Source organism: Pezoporus flaviventris, unplaced genomic scaffold (assembly GCF_033815535.1).
Source record: "Pezoporus flaviventris isolate CSIRO_AGI_PZ_B2104156 unplaced genomic scaffold, CSIRO_AGI_Pfla_v1 ptg000036l, whole genome shotgun sequence".
Taxonomy (NCBI): domain Eukaryota; kingdom Metazoa; phylum Chordata; class Aves; order Psittaciformes; family Psittacidae; genus Pezoporus; species Pezoporus flaviventris.
In genome coordinates this window covers 31,598,264-31,614,278 of record NW_026892584.1, presented here as the reverse complement: position 1 = coordinate 31,614,278, position 16,015 = coordinate 31,598,264, and the positions used below count along the sequence as shown (strand labels likewise).

The following is a 16,015-nucleotide window of genomic DNA, read 5'->3' as shown; positions in this document are numbered from 1 at the left end:
TCACTAAAACAAGACTTATTTTTTTTTTTAGAAACAAAATTACTGGTATTAAGAAGAATATGTATCAGCTCTGCTATATTTTCTGTGCATACTATCAGAGAAGGCAAAATATCTGGGAGTATTATTTCTGCTCATTCTCCTACAGAGAAATGACTAAGTTTTTTTCATTCAAAAAACTATTTAGATTTTGAAAAATCTTGGAATGAAGATGGTAAAAAAGTAGCAAGGGGAGTAGAGAAATTAGAAGTTTTAATCTTCAATTCAAAGCAGCTCCGGTCTGAAATTCTTAACCTATTAGTTGTAATTTTAGATAAACTGTAAAGACTAAACATTTCAGAATTATCAGTTTATTTCATTTTATTGACCAAGTAATTTGATAGCTTACTTTTTCCTTAGTATTTTTGTTTGTCTTTGATTTCATTGTGTAATTCAATATGAAAGGACATGAATAGCATTAGAAACGTGGAGTATACTTCTCATTCTGCTCTAAAATTAAATTTCACTTTTGCATGTGTATAACCTGAGTAGAAACCTACCTCTGCTAAACATCTTTCCTTCAACAGTGCAAGTACTTCTCTACTATTCTGTCCAAAATAGTAATTAATTAGGCATACATCTAAAGAACAGTTTAATAAACACGCAGAAGCGTGGATGTCCTTATATATTAGGAATCATATCCCACATTTAATAGAATTAGAGCGACAGTATATGTTACCACATGATTACTTGCTAATGTTACCATTACTCTTAAGGTATAAATAAATATGCATCATAGTGGAATGATGGAAGCTGCACCTACTGAATTTAAACTTATCACTGTTTATAACTTTCATAACTGAGTATGTCAGCCAAAATTAGTTTGAATATGTGAATCCTGTCTTTGTTAAAAATCCTTATTAAATAGTTTTTGAAAACACCCCAGAATTTTGTTGTTTTGTTGTTGTGATTTCTTTTAATAATAGTTTTCTCTGATAAATAGCCATGGGAAATTAACATTTTCTAGCCTGAATGGCAATAGCATAATTTTTATTTGTGGATAAAGAACACTAAAGGAAGAACTAAAAAAAGGAGGAAGCTGCAAAAAGTGTCTACTGGACAAGCATGGGAAAGGTTTGGGTTTTTTTTTTTGGTTTACTTTTTCTGTGAATTAAAATAAGAATTTAATTTTGAAAATCACAAACTATTTCCTATAAATTAACAGAATACTGCTGTTAACACACTGTTTTTTAAGAATTTTTAAATTCTGAAATTTAAATTAGAATCATAGAATAGTTAGGGCTGGAAAAGACCTTAAGATCACCTAGTTCCAAGCCCCCTGCCATGGGCAGGGACACCTCCCACTAAACCATGTCATTCAAAGCACTGTCCAACCTGGCCTTGAGCACCGCCAGGGGTGGAACATTCACAGCTTCCTTGGGCAACCCATTCCAGTGCCTCACCACCCTTACAGTAAATTCTTAAACTAAGTTCAAATAAAGTTTTAAATTAAAAAGAAAAATGAAATTCAGCTTTAAAACAGTGAATCTTTCTGAAATGGAGCATTAAAAATTTTAAATATTGACATAGAAACTTCAGATATTGCACGTTTTTCCCCATTTTTCAGAATAAATAGTCAATAATTTTTTCTTCAAGATCACTTTCTGTTTAAAAGGGTGTAGAGGATTTCTAAGAAAAGACTGATCAAAACTTTACCGTATACATTCGTGGGCAATGCAGGCTGGAAGACAGAGGAGAGATTCCCCCCCTTTCCTCCTTTAGTGCTATCAGGACCCTCACGGCACCCATAGGGACAACAGCCCTGGTGATCCCCCAGGACCTTCTGGGCACCCATTTTGGGTGAGACTACACTAGACTAGATGGGAAAAAACATAAGGAAGTGGAACAGTATTACTTATGCACAAACTCTATCCTTTGCCCTCAGACACAGAAAATGGGCTTTAGCCTATTTTATTTATTACTGTAATATTAGCCCTAAGCACCTCAGGGACTATTTCTTGCAGACTATTTCTTTTGGGCACTTTGCAGACTAAGTAATACCAAGTGCGTTGAAGTCAGATGACAGTTATTTGGTCTAGATGACTTTCAAGACAACAGTGAAAAACCTTACAGCTTCAAGTCTGAGACCTCTCTTCTGGGACAGAGCACTAGTTAATTAAAAAAAAAAAAAATACAAAAGAAGAAGCACCTCTTGCTATTTAAGATTCATCAGCATGTGTAGTTTTCCTGACTTCATTTTTGGCATAGAAGTCAGGATGCTCTTCTGTAGTCTCTCATGTAGGCTACAGATTACAGCACGAGGTTGTACTGAAAGTGGAAATCAAAGAGCAGCACAGATCTTTGCTTTGTCATGGACTTTGCCCACCAGGAACACACATGAAGATACATGGGCTTACTATGGGAGAGTGGAAAAAAATGTATTTGTTATTCCACAGCTACTCTGATCAAATGCACTTCCGAAGACTGAGCAATGGCAATGAACTCCTGCTGTCATAATCCCTGGAAAACACTTTCAAGCAAACTGCAGCTTTGCAGGAGCTTCTTTATTAGACACTTAACTGCTTGTAAATATTTTCCTACTGAAACCCCTCCTCTAATGATTGTAATATGAAACAGTTTTTATTTGACAATGCAGAACTGCAGAGAGGCAATGGTTGGCATGAATCTTACTGTACTAATAATGTTTATCAGCAAGTTCTATTGTACTATGATTGTGCACTTTTGAGAATTTATCCCAAGCTGGGTGACATTTGCTACTGTTCTAAGCCTACAGCAATCCATATGATGTGACAGTGTTTGCTTGCCTAACATCTTTAGAGAGGTTTGGCTGCCACTTGTTTCAAGATATGACTGCTGTACTGGGGGGAAAGAGGAGATAAAGGAGAATGTATAAGAGATTTTTATTATTAATTCAGTTCTTCAGCCATGTAAGTAAGAGATCAGAAGTGACAAAAAGTACATTTTCATATATGTTTCACATGTACTTACTATAAAATCAGCACTTGCTATTGTTTTTTCTGTTTTCCCCTCAATCCTAATCAAACCTTTACAAAATTCTGGCCTTATTCTATGTCAGTCGTCTGGCAGATAGTACTTATAAATAGTGAAAGGCAAAGAACATGAGGTAAAAAGTAGGGGGGTACTCCAACACAAGGCAATATATTCTGGGAATAAATAGAATCTTATGTTCTGATATTGAGATAAGAAGTTGAATTTTTAAGACTTCTCATTGAACATTTTTTCAATAGTAGAAATTTTGATGTTGAGAGTACATTTTTATGGTGCTAATACCAAGAAAAATCCTGACAAATATTCAGTGTTTAACTATAGTGTTTAACTTAAGCATGACATAATTACATTCCTACAGATAGTGAACAGGCATCTTTAGAATTTGAAACAACCTTTGGAATCACTTTGCATAAGACAAGTGAATCAATGGTTCCTCCACTGGTGGCTGCTGAAGGTGTGTTAAATGCTAAAATATAAATGAGGTACATTGGATTATTAGTCCTTACAGTCTTTCCTGGTAGAATAGTAGGCTAATCTGCTTATCCTCTCAGGCTCTCTCTGCACTAATTATGGTAGTAAAACCTGCATTTAAGCACTTGTTTTCATACTACTTTTCCTAATTTCTTTGTTCAATAAAAAATTCAAAATCAAGATTTGCTGCATTGTGATCTATGCTTCACATCAAATTATTTAAGAATACCCTAATTTTCTTTCTGGACTTCAATTAAGAAATATAGAATACTTCACCCACACGTTGTCTTTCATAACAAAGTGTTCATAGAACACTTTGCAAATGCCATTCTGTTGACTTATGTAGTTATCAATCCTGTCTTAATCGTATTTAGGTAAAATTTAATATGGGTATGCTAAGCTGAGGGCTTTCACAATGCTTGTTCTCACTTAGACCTAGTTTAACTGTTTTATGACCTTTAACAGTACCAACTAAGTTTTGATTCTTTAACTCTCTGTTAACTAACTACTTTTATTTCCTAGAAAGGGTGAAGACACACAAGACTTACACTGATTAGCACTTTACTAAAAGTACTAGCTGTTAACAGGTCAAACCACTGTTACAAGGAGCTCTGGAAATGATATTTTAGGATGATTTTTCATTTTACTATAGTGAAATCTATGGTGGAAAGCAGTGAAAAAATAGATTAAAATGCAGTTAAACCTGTAGAAGTGAACCACATTCTTTTTTTCTTACAGCAAATACAGAAATAAAGGTAAATATAGTAATACAGGTCATGCAGGTGAGCTGATTAAAATGAATATCTTCTTCAGTCTCACATGAAGATAATTAAGGAGTTCCAACCTTTACTATCTTTGTGTAAATCACTTTGAGGAAACTAATTTCCTTGACCTTCAAACAAGCTGCCTAACACTTAAAAGGCTAAAGTAGTTATTAAAGCATCTTTGATAAAGGGTAAAAATGATCATGTTCATAGGCTGTTATCTGGTTTCAAAGCTAGGTATGCAACAGTATAGTTTCACAATCAGTTTAAACCAGATTAAGTTGGCAGGGCTGCAGAAAGAAGCAATCCCACTGTTCTTCACCTCTATTTCTCCCTTGTGTCAGCACATGCATTTACCTTCGTTTAAACTAAACAGTTGGGGTTTTGCCATGTTAGTTTTAAGCATGATCAGTTCTCTGACCTGATTCACTGTGTAGCTGTACAAAGCTTCCTCAGGGAGGGGGAAGATGGCAGGGAGATGAAAGGGGGGTGATAGAAACACTTCTCTTGGCATCAGTGCCAGATTCTGCCACTGCAAATTGATTGTGAAGTTATAGCATAAGATGCAATAGGTTGCCTGCCTCTATTGATTACAGATGAGACCTCACTGACTGACCTGGACTATAGGGGAATAGAAACTACCTAAAAATGTCTGAATAGATTAGCTGAAAACACTGGCTTTAAATTTTTATTTATTTCTTTTTCTTTGGCATAAAAATAGGTTTCTTAATTAAAAGGAGAGCATTTTATTTTCTTTTCTTTTTCCTTATTTTTTATATAGAACATGTCCAAGCATGCTGTATACACAAACCGAAAGAGGGTAGTTGTTTAATAGCTATCAAAGAACAAAAACCATTCATTTTCAAAATACTAACAACTAGATACATATTGTACTTTAATTTTAATTGTGCACAAGGGAACTAAATACACAGTTTAAGTCATATAGAAATATGGGAGAACTAGACCCACAACATATCTCACCTACAGTTTCTAAAAAAGGCTTGAGTCGTTTGGGATTTGTATGGATTGATTAAAAAAAAAAAAAGTTAAAAGGGAAAAAGTAATAAACTGTAATAGAAACCATGTTTCTGTTCTGTTGCCAGAAGGGATCATAATATTTTGAGTACTATATACTTCTAAGAATAAAAATTGGGCACAAAAAAGGAGGGGGAGCAAACAGCATGGGAAAGGGAGCAAAACAAACATGCATTTGTTTTTATATCTTACAGTGTTACTGATTTGAAGGGGCTCATTTAATATGACAAATAAATCTTTCATCTTTTAGCCCACAAAACAGTGAAAACTCTCAGACTATTTGCACAGTATTTTTAGGAGAGGAATGGGGAGATGGGAATCTCCTAAAGCCTCCACTTAGTTTGGAAACATTTTAGATTAATTTTCCAGAAATACAGTATGGTGTTGGGAGTTCAATTTGCTTCTTTACCCTCTAAAGACTTTACAGTAAATTTCCTCTGCCTATAACAAATGCCGCTAAGTACAGTAGAGTTCATCCAGTTCCGGGGCAGAATTCCTCCACCATTTAAGCAACTGATGGCCAAGTTATGCAGGAGACTCTGCCTTCAGCAGTCTTTTATGTTGCTGCAGTTCCTTAGTATTTGTAGTGGGTAACTTAGCTACAATTTAAAGACTACATCTGCTATGAGAAAGACTGGTCCCATGGATGGAATTATGTTTTCCATGGAAATTTGCCGTCAACATGCCAGAACACTAGTGAAATTCATAGTCTGCCACACACAAAAAACTCAAGAAACTTTCTAAGGTTGACCTTCACTCATATCTTAAACAAAATCTGTCTGGAAGCAATTGATAAAGCCAGGCACTGAGTCTGATCAGCAGAAAGGTACTGAAAAATGTAACAATACAGATAGCACTGTTCTGTTTTAGATTTTAACTTAATTTTTAGATAATCCTAAAGCATGAACTTCAGGCAGTAGACAAATATGAGATTGGTTGAATTAGCTTGGATAGGATCTGAATTGTCTTTTTAGTCCATTTGTTCTGTGCTACAATAGGTCCTTTCCTGGTTATAGGTATGAACACTATTCATGGCCTCTGAAACATTCCACTCCCAAGCAATATCACCAGTTCAGTCTAGTCAAGAATTCAAGAATTCTTTCAGGGAAATATTTTCTTCAAACCATGTTTTGGAAATTTGATTATCAGGGAATGATGGTCCTGGCTGAGTGTTTAGTTTTGAAGTTATGATGAGGGGAAGCCAAAATCCCAGATTTGAACCAGATTCTTCTAACTTCACCTCTCAATGGAGAAAACAGTCCCCATGTATCCAAATTATAGTAATATCAATGATTATAATCTGCTTGATTTCAACTGGGTTTAATTATGACTAGGTTTAGAATTTAGGTTTTCATCTTTCATGAGATTTCTGATTGTATTTAAGCAAAGACTTCCCCAATTAATTGTAATGGGAAAATAGCTGTTGTCTGAATAAGAAAATTATTTTTCTGTATTCTTAACAGATTGTCCCATACCTTTCTTAATATTAAGGTCCACTTTTTTTTGTCTCAAATATGAGAGCTTATAAGTACACAACTGAGAAGTAGTCACTCTACTTAAGGTCTTCCTGTAATCTCCTTGCAATCTATTTGTCTAGACTACAGTCTACATGTGCATTCCATTCTACTTTTCATTGAAGCCTTGATGCCCTCATTTTAAAATACATAGAAATATTTGGGGTTTTGTCCCAATTAAAAACTGAATATGTCTAACCTGACTATATTGAACAAAAAAAGAAAAGAAGTTGAGCATGGTTTTTGAATCAAAATTAGTTAACTAGCTTGACTTAGTTAACTAGCTTGACCAAGTTAACTAACTTGAATATTTGGCTGGTGAAAGAAACCGAGGGACAAAATTAAGTGACAAAACTTGAAAAAAATAAAAAGTTAATATATTCAAAAAAATCAGCACCCAGGTGGCAGAAGCTGAGATGGTGAAGAAGGTCATGTCACATCTTTAAGATGAAAAACTAAAGAAGAAAAAAATAAAAAGGGTGTGGGAATTTCCTAGATGATAATTCAAAGGCAAAAACATCAAACATAAAATGAATGGATATAATCAAGGAAAATAAATAAAAAGCTTGAGTCAAGTGGAAATAGTGCCCTGAAATTAGACCCATATGTGACAAAAGGATGGAATAATTGCAAGCTAAAGAAGCACTTCTTTTTACAAGATACTAGATATATGGGAAACTGAGTCTTGTTCCTGAAAAAAAAAAAAAAAAGGTGGAGTGTAACAGAAGGATGAGAAAGGGCAAACAAATAAATCAAAGGGCAAAACTTCGCATTTTTGGGTCAATTAGTGTCAACACATAGTGTTGCATTGTAATGGAATAGAACAGCACACTTGTCACTGCCATACGCAACCAGTTTATCAGCATCAAAGAGTAAAATATTCAAAGGCACACAGCCTGGATATAGACACAGACAAAGCCAAAAGCCAGCAACAACAGAATTATGGACAGGAAAAACACATTTAGATCTTTTCAGTATGCATTCCACTTCTTCTTTGTGCCAATAACAGGGATAGCATGTGGAGAAGAGGAGCTTCTCAAACTTGGGTGGTATGTGGCTTTTTGCAAATAGCATGTTTTCACGCTACCCAATGTTTTCATTCCTACCCAGTAAGCAGGACAGCTGAAGAATCATTTGGAATATGTAAGTGGCCAAAAGATGGGTGAATGTGGAATACTGAAGGGGAACGAAGATAAACAAATTTAATAATTACAAATAAGCATATAAGAAAGAACCTTGTTCAAGTAAGCAAAAACCTGGAACTACAAATAACAAACAAAAACCATGGAACTCATCAGATTTTTCCCACTGATACTAGATGTCGTCAGTATTTAGCTCAGAAAGGTTCCCTTTTCCATAGGAGACAAAGTTAAAAAGATTTTTAGACAGCTGACCTAGATAAAAGCAAGGAAAGTGCCATGGCAGAATAGGAATGGACAAGTACAAGATTAAGTGGCTTGATTAGACATAGATATTATAACACAAATACAGAACAAATAACAACGAGTAATTCTCAGGGTTTTTTAAAAGACAGCTCATAAAAGTACAGACAGTTAAAAACTATGAAAGTGCTATATTATGCACATAAATGGCATTCACAGTCCACAGGACAGAAAGCAGAAAGAGGTGTTAAAACAGGCAAAGAAGCATACTGAGAGTTCAGATAGACGTCTTGAAAGGAGCGATGTCAGAAACAACAAAAATATGTCAGGCCTGGTTTGTTTTCCTTCTCCAACGTGATGGTAAAATGAAAAGCTTACATTTTCACGGAGTGGACAGATCAATAAGATGATGTTAAGATGATAATGTCATTTAAAAAATCTTTATTGCATTTTCCAGTTCTAAATGTGTTCTGCTTCTGCTTTATAGGAAGTACAAAAATTATGTAAATGAATGGTTGAAACTAAATGGTTGGATGACAGAAGGGGTTTAGAAGAAAAGGCACCACTCACATTTGTATAATTTCTTTATCTCTGCCCAGATACTTAGTGCCTGGTTTTGGTAAACCATGAGAAGTTATCTGGGAGCTTTGACTCAGTTCATTAGCAGGCTTACTGCAGCCAAGAAGTCAATAAAGCACAGAGCAAATTATCTTTTCCAGAGGCAGAAGGGGGACAGGCATGTGAAAATGAACTAATACACCACTAGAAAAAATCACACTATCACTACTCTAAGATCATGCCTACACTGTTCATCAATGTAATAATGATGTATCAGTGTATTTATCAGAACAAAATGTAAGCAATAAAGACTTGTCAAGAGCCCCCTATATAATTTCAACCTTTGGGCTGAGCTGGGGCAACAGCAATGACAATGCAAGTTCTAACCTACTGCATTTGAGCCCAGCATGTATTTTTTGTGTCTGTTCTATGCAGTAAGAAGTTGGTACATACATACTTCTGACATGCAGTAAGCATTTCCCAGTTCACAGGTGAAGAAACAAGACTTGATCTTCCTTATATCTAACCTGAACTTCCCCTGTTTAAGTTTAAACCCATTATTTCTTGTCACTGGTGAAGAGTCCCTCTCCAGCATCTTTGTAGCCCCCCTTCAGGTACTGGAAGGCTGCTATGAGGTCTCCATGCAGCCTTCTCTTCTCCAGGCTGAACAGCCCCAACTTTCTCAGCTTGTCTTCATATGGAAGGCGCTCCAGTCCCCTGATTGTCCCCGTGGCCCTCCTCTGGACTTGCTCCAGCAGCTCCATGTCCTTATGTTGAGGACACCGGGACTTCAGTATGTTCCATATATTCTTGACCTTTTACAATAGCAGCAAAGCAGACACTTGTTGCAAAATATTTAATATATAAAAATATTTAATATATAAAAATATTTACTATATATAAAATATTTAATTTATAAAATATTTGTTATACATATTTCTTGATGAATTGGTCATGCTTTGTTTCAAGTCTTCTTGTGCCTTGAAACACATTTTTCTGGTCATGACTGTTTGTAATTTAAAATCACTGGACGGTCATACTTGAAAGCTTTAGCACATTTTTAATTCTTAATATTAAAGCCATGGGGGGCGAAAGACATTTAAGTATAATTTTCAATACCTACCTATTTATTTTTATAGTATTAAGCTAAGCATGCAATATTTTACACATACCATTTTTTTCATTTAAGCAAACCTTAAAGATTACCTTGACTTTCAAGTACAGTTTAGTGATTACCACCCATGCCATACTCAAAGTGAAAAAGCATTCCATAGGTCTTCCTCATCCAGAACCATAAAGACTACAAAGAAAGTAAGAACATTTGCCTGGCAAAGCTGCTGGTGATGCACAGGGTAGGACTGACATTTACCTTGGTTTTGAGCAGGTGATGTGCATGTCTTCACAGTGGCAGCAGAAAAGCCTTCAAGTTAGAGATGAACTATGCAGTAAATATGAAATAAGCAGTAAATATGAAATAAGAAAAAAACTCCTCTGGAATACTTTCATGACCATAAATATGTTTCATATTATGTAAGGCTAAATTCCCCTACGTCAGTATTATACACTTAGAACTCACATAATTCCACAGAGTGACGCAAAACTGAGGTGCTTTATTTAAACTTGTGCCAAAATCTTCCAAGTTTGACTTCTGCACATTACAGTTCACACAGCTGTATTTTAACATTAACCTGCAAAACTAGAGCACAGACACAGATATAAATGCAAAAATAAGAGTGCTCCTAGCTCTAGCAGAAACACCGTGAACTATATAGACAACAGACAAACGGCTTGAAAAGCAGGCAGGGCTGTTGAACACTTTCATGCTAGGTAGCTTAGCTGTTTTGTTTTGTTTTGAGTTTTTCCTGACATATAGTTCTCTGATTAGTGCATCACCTCAATTGTACAATTCTTCCATGTTATTTTCCAGGACACTGTTATTTGGGGTATTTACTGGAAGTATGGAAAGCCATGTTTCATCACCCTGCCTCTACAAAACCCTACAAGGCCTTTATAGTCCATTACCTAACATGTGACTAGAATTAATGGTGCACAACTTGATGGCTTTTTTAGAATTTATCAGAAATTATGGGCTCTAATTACTTGTAGACAATGTGCATGTTTGACAAGTGCACAGAAACCAAACAGCAACAAACTCCTAAAGAAAGTTTTATTTCACTTTACCTAGAGAGACTTTCCCTCATTTTACATAATTTCTCTGTTCAGAGTTATTAGTATTTTAACACATTATTCAATCCCACTTGGAGATTTTAATCATACATAATAATATTCTGTGCATCTTTTTAATCTCAGTATAGTTTATAGTAGAAATTTGATAACTAGAAAATTCTGTTAGTGCTTTATGAGGGCTGAAGGTTTTTCACAGCTATTTGCAGCTACTTGGAATTCCAGTGATTTAAAGCTACATATGACATAAAGCTACATAAGCATCTGATTGTCTCAACCGTTGAACCTCAGTGACATTTCAAATCAGCAGTTTTGTATGCCTAAATGAAAACTGCTTTTTCCTGAACTTTCTTCCTGACAATTGATGTATTTATCCTCACAGTTTCCTCTGAGACTGGTGAATGCTATACTTTCCCATTTTACTGATGAGGAAACACAGCATAAAGATCAAATATCTTGTCCAAGATCAGACAGTCTATGGCAAAACTATGAATTCCAAATCCCAGGACACCACTATAGTAGTTATCGGACCACTCTTCAATTTTCACAGAACTACCCCCACTGTCAAATCTCAGCTTTAAACTTGTTGACTTTTGAAATCACTTGTTGTTTGAAAATGACAATGTGTGAAATGCCTTGCAATATTGGGAAAATTGGATGTTACTCAATTTTCATCAACGTGAAATGAAAGTCCTGAAATATGAAAATGACAGCATTTCCCTCTAGTGGCTTTCCAATATTTCGTAGTGTCAGTAACACAAAAATTTTTCCTTTAGGTTTTCACTTTCAGACTATTCTTACCATACAGTTTCATTTCTCTCACTGACTCAATTTTCTTTCCAAATAAATCTTACTTCTTGCACTCTTACTTCACACAAAAGAGAAAAAAAGAGAAGAGAAAGATGGAAGAAAAATTTTATCAGTTGTTTTTAAATTCTAACTCATTTGAGCAAATTCATTCCCATCTCTCATACAGTAAAAAAAAAAAAAAAAATCCACAAAAAAATCCCCCCCCCCAAAAAAAACCCACCCCCAGAAAACAAATCAAAACACTCAAAGTGTTTTTTCCATTCCTCTTCTACCACTATACAAAGGCATTTGCTCATCCTTAAAGCATCCTAACTTTCAGGAAAAAAAAAAATCACTGTAAGTAATTAACAAGACCAGTCTTCTTCAGGTACCTAAAGTTGTAAAAACTAACAAAAAAAAAGAAGAATATCAATCCATATGTCTTCATAATTTAGGTTTCATCTTTTGCTTTATGAATTAAAAATATACCAGTGAAAATGCAAAGGTTTTCATTTCTAAGACGTGTATAAGATAAAATAGAGTTGGGGATTTTTTATGGGTAATGCAAAAGGCAAAAAGGGTTTTACAAATAGATGATACTGAAAGCTTGGTTGCTAGCTGTTGCTGAGGTTTTGGTTGCTTTTTCTTTTTTCTTTTCTTTTTTTTTTAATATTAGTGTTATTTAAAACTTTCGAAAGAATCCAAAACGGATTGCTTTTCTAGCAACATGAAATTGCTAATCATCAACAGATCAAGCTGATAACAACTAATTCTTCCCAGGAACGTCATCCACCTTGATTACTGTTAAATCAACAGATTTATAACACAACAGATTTCCCTCTGAATCCATAACACTGTCTTCTGTGCAGAACAACCACCGACTAATGCTTTTTTCCTTTTATTTTTCACTACAGAGAGGAGAGCTGGACTGGTTTAACAATAACATGATGACTCAAAGAACTCTGCATACCAGTCTGTTGTAATGTAAGTATTTCTTCTTCATGTGACTTTTCCTCTATGGAGTGTGCTCTTAGAGATAAAAGTGCTTTATTATGGCAATGAGCTTGGTTAGGTTTAGGAATCAGTCTGATAGGTTTGACAGGAGTATCAGTATCTTCAGAAGCATAAAATAAAGTCCATTTTCTATTTTTTTTCTAGAAGCCTGTAAGTAATTACAGCAACTGTGTATTAGCCTTTACTAATACCTTTTCGACAGAGACCACACACATATTAGACACATTGCGGAGAATGTAGGGAAATGGGATTTCATCCTGTTTAGAGTCTATGTATCTTTCCACTTTGGCTTTTAAATTTACAAAGTGGAGGAAGAAATGAATCAATGACAGAACCAAAGACAGGAAATGATTCCACAAGGAATATCCACACGAATCACCTGATAATGCCCATTCATATTCAAATTTAGCTGACTGGTGGGATGATAATCTGGCGGTATTTTAATGTTATTTCTTAATATTTTCAGTATGAAGTTTAACCATGCTAAGTGCAAGGTCCTACACCTGGGTCAGAGCAATCCCAGGCACAGCTACAGGTTGGGCAGAGAAGAGATTCAGAGCAGCCCTGTGGAGAAGGACTTGGGGGTGCTGGTCAATGAGAAAATGAACATGAGCCAGCAGGGTGCACTGGCAGTCCAGAAAGCCAGCCGTATCCTGGGCTGCATCAAAAGGAGTGTGACCAGCAGGAGGAGCTAAATGATCTTAAGGTCTTTTCCAACCCTAACTATTCTATAGTTCTATGGTTCTGTGGATGTCATGTAACCCTCAAGGTGACTCAGAAAAGTCAGGAACAGAGATCAAGTTAATAACTGCTATTGGTATAGCATAGAGGACAATCTCAACGGTTTACTGTTCAACAAGTACAAGTAATTTGTCCATAGCTCCCTGTACAATGCAATACAAAGTGGTGACCAAAGATGGTTTAAATCAGACTTCATTCAAAAAGGCACCTAGCAAATGACTGAAATCAGTCATACTCATTACAAATCAAAGTATCATAGAATGTTTATGGAAAGCACTGTTTTAAAGATAACAAGGTAGATTTCTGTGCTTTGCCTTTTTTATAAACACTAAGATGTTATGGATAATGACAACTACATTATTTTAATGAGCAACTCCCTAGAGTTACTTGAACATTCTCTTGCAAAAACAGCTCTAATTTTGATTAAGACAAAGCTGTTATTCTCAATGGCCTAAAACATTTAAGGTTATATGACAGAAAAACTTGGAACCGTCATTAATTCTGACATTTGATTGTATTCAAATTTATTTCTTACTTTCTAGCCTTGAATGATTTATATATTTTTTCTCATATCTAAAGGGAGAATACGTAATTATTTTTGAGACTCTGGTCTTTCAATTAGCCCTTGGTGATAGTTTCAAATTTACATAGGTGTTTGTTCATTTTCAGAGAATTTGTTCCTACTTAAAAAAAAATGGAGGAGGACAGGATGAGATGAGGATGTCTGCAGCTGCTGCAGCCTCCTGTTGTCTTGTTTGACAAGATCTTACCAGAGTGGATGGCAAATAAGCTATTGCAGAGATGGATATTAGTACAAAAAACAGAGAAGAAAAAAATCTCATACTGTGACAGATCAAAGATCAAGAATATAGATTTGAAACAAGAATAACCTTTAAAAAAATCTGTGCCAGCCTGTTTCTCAATGAAAGATAGAAAAAAAAGAAAGACATCACACACACTGGGCCTGAAATACACAATGGGCCTGACATCACACACTTGGCCTGATAAAGAAAGTAAATATAAAGCGAAAATCGCCTTTAAAAAGTTATGTGGATCAAGACAGTCTGGTCCTTACAAAGCCTAAGAAACCTACAGATTTTTTCTTTTCTTTTTCCCTTTTTCTTTTTCAAGCCAAATGAAAACAAAATTTGAAGATGTTAATGAAATAAGTCTGGAGAATATTCAAGCTGCTAAAGGGACTGGTAAATGTAAGTATAAGTAGAACAAAGTTTCATGGCTCTTGCCACATGTCACTGAGAGACTGGTGGTGCAATCCATACTTAAACACCAAGAAGCTATACAAGATGAAAAGCACTGCCTGCATATATATGTCCTCCTCCTTCTCAAAATCCTTTGTGGACAATGGCTAATTGCATAATAAAAAAATCGGAAGAATTTGTAATACATGAAGTCATGCTGTCAATAGTTAAGAAAGTGGAAAGTATTTTGAAGATTCCTAGGGGTAGGATGACACTAACAAGCTGGTTGAAATTTCTACTAAATGCTATTAGAGAACACAGGTAATGCTAAGCATCAAAGCAGTTTCTAACCAGAAGAGCTATCTTTCTTAACGGCGCACTCTCTTAGCAATTAAAATACATTTTCTGATATTTATTCTATTTTCTGGATAACATAGTTGAAAATTATGGGGAATTTTCAACAAGCTTCTGCTAGACGGATATCATTGTTTCCATAGCCAAATTTTATATGTATTGGATCTTTTTAGTGATCTTCAGCATGGGTACCAGCATCTGTACATATATGAGGAATAAATTCTTTCTTACACCTAGCCTTCTAGAGAAAGTTGTATCTACTAAAGTCTTCTGAATGACCTATATTTTATTCTGGTATAACTTTGAAACATTTAGTTAACATCAGTTGAACTTACCATTTTTATTCTCAAGAACTAAAGGGCCAACTTCTAAAAGACATGCAAATAAACACAAATCTTTGTAAGAGAAGATTAAATATGTGCTTAGTGTTCCTTTTGGGAGGTTTATCTTCATGTCATAAAATAAGCCTATTCTACCTCATTTTATCAAGTTCTTCTGGGTCAAGGCTTGTATTGCATCAGAAAACAACATGATGAAGAAGGGGGAGAGAAACAAAGATGAAATAAAGTTTTCATAACAAATGTCCTTGATGCATTTATGCATTTATGCAAGTGAATAAATGAAATATTCACAAACTGGCAATGCATGAGCACTTTCGGAAGAGAGATGACTTTATAAGTAATTTGTTGCACTACACTTTCTGATTCCAGAAAGGCTACTTTCTTAAGATCTGTAGCTTGGTCTTCATTTCATTCTATACTGGAGTAGTAATTATTTTTTTTTTTTATCATTATTATTATCTTTTTAATAACAGGGAAAATAGTATCTACAACTATGCATATCTGTATTAGAGCGCAGAGAAGTATAAATCTTTGCATGCACTGTACATGTATCTCAGGGCAACTAAATATGGAAAAATGCATTAACATCTGGAAGATGTTTTTGCCAGAAATGTTGAATATTAATTAAGGTATTACAAAAATACAGTACAGAAGGTTATGAAG

At 35.0% G+C, this 16,015-nt stretch overlaps 1 long non-coding RNA gene across 1 annotated transcript in view; it reads left to right on the top strand.

The window, feature by feature from the left end:
- The window catches only part of LOC133274784 (uncharacterized), a 33,476-nt gene extending 18,228 nt beyond the window's left edge, over window positions 1-15,248 (top strand). Inside the window, exons 2-4 of the long non-coding RNA XR_009745262.1 lie at window positions 10,005-10,114; window positions 12,618-12,687; window positions 14,590-15,248. This is a non-coding gene — a long non-coding RNA (uncharacterized LOC133274784). The remainder of the gene's footprint in view (window positions 1-10,004; window positions 10,115-12,617; window positions 12,688-14,589) is intronic.
- Window positions 15,249-16,015: the final 767 nt, after the last annotated feature.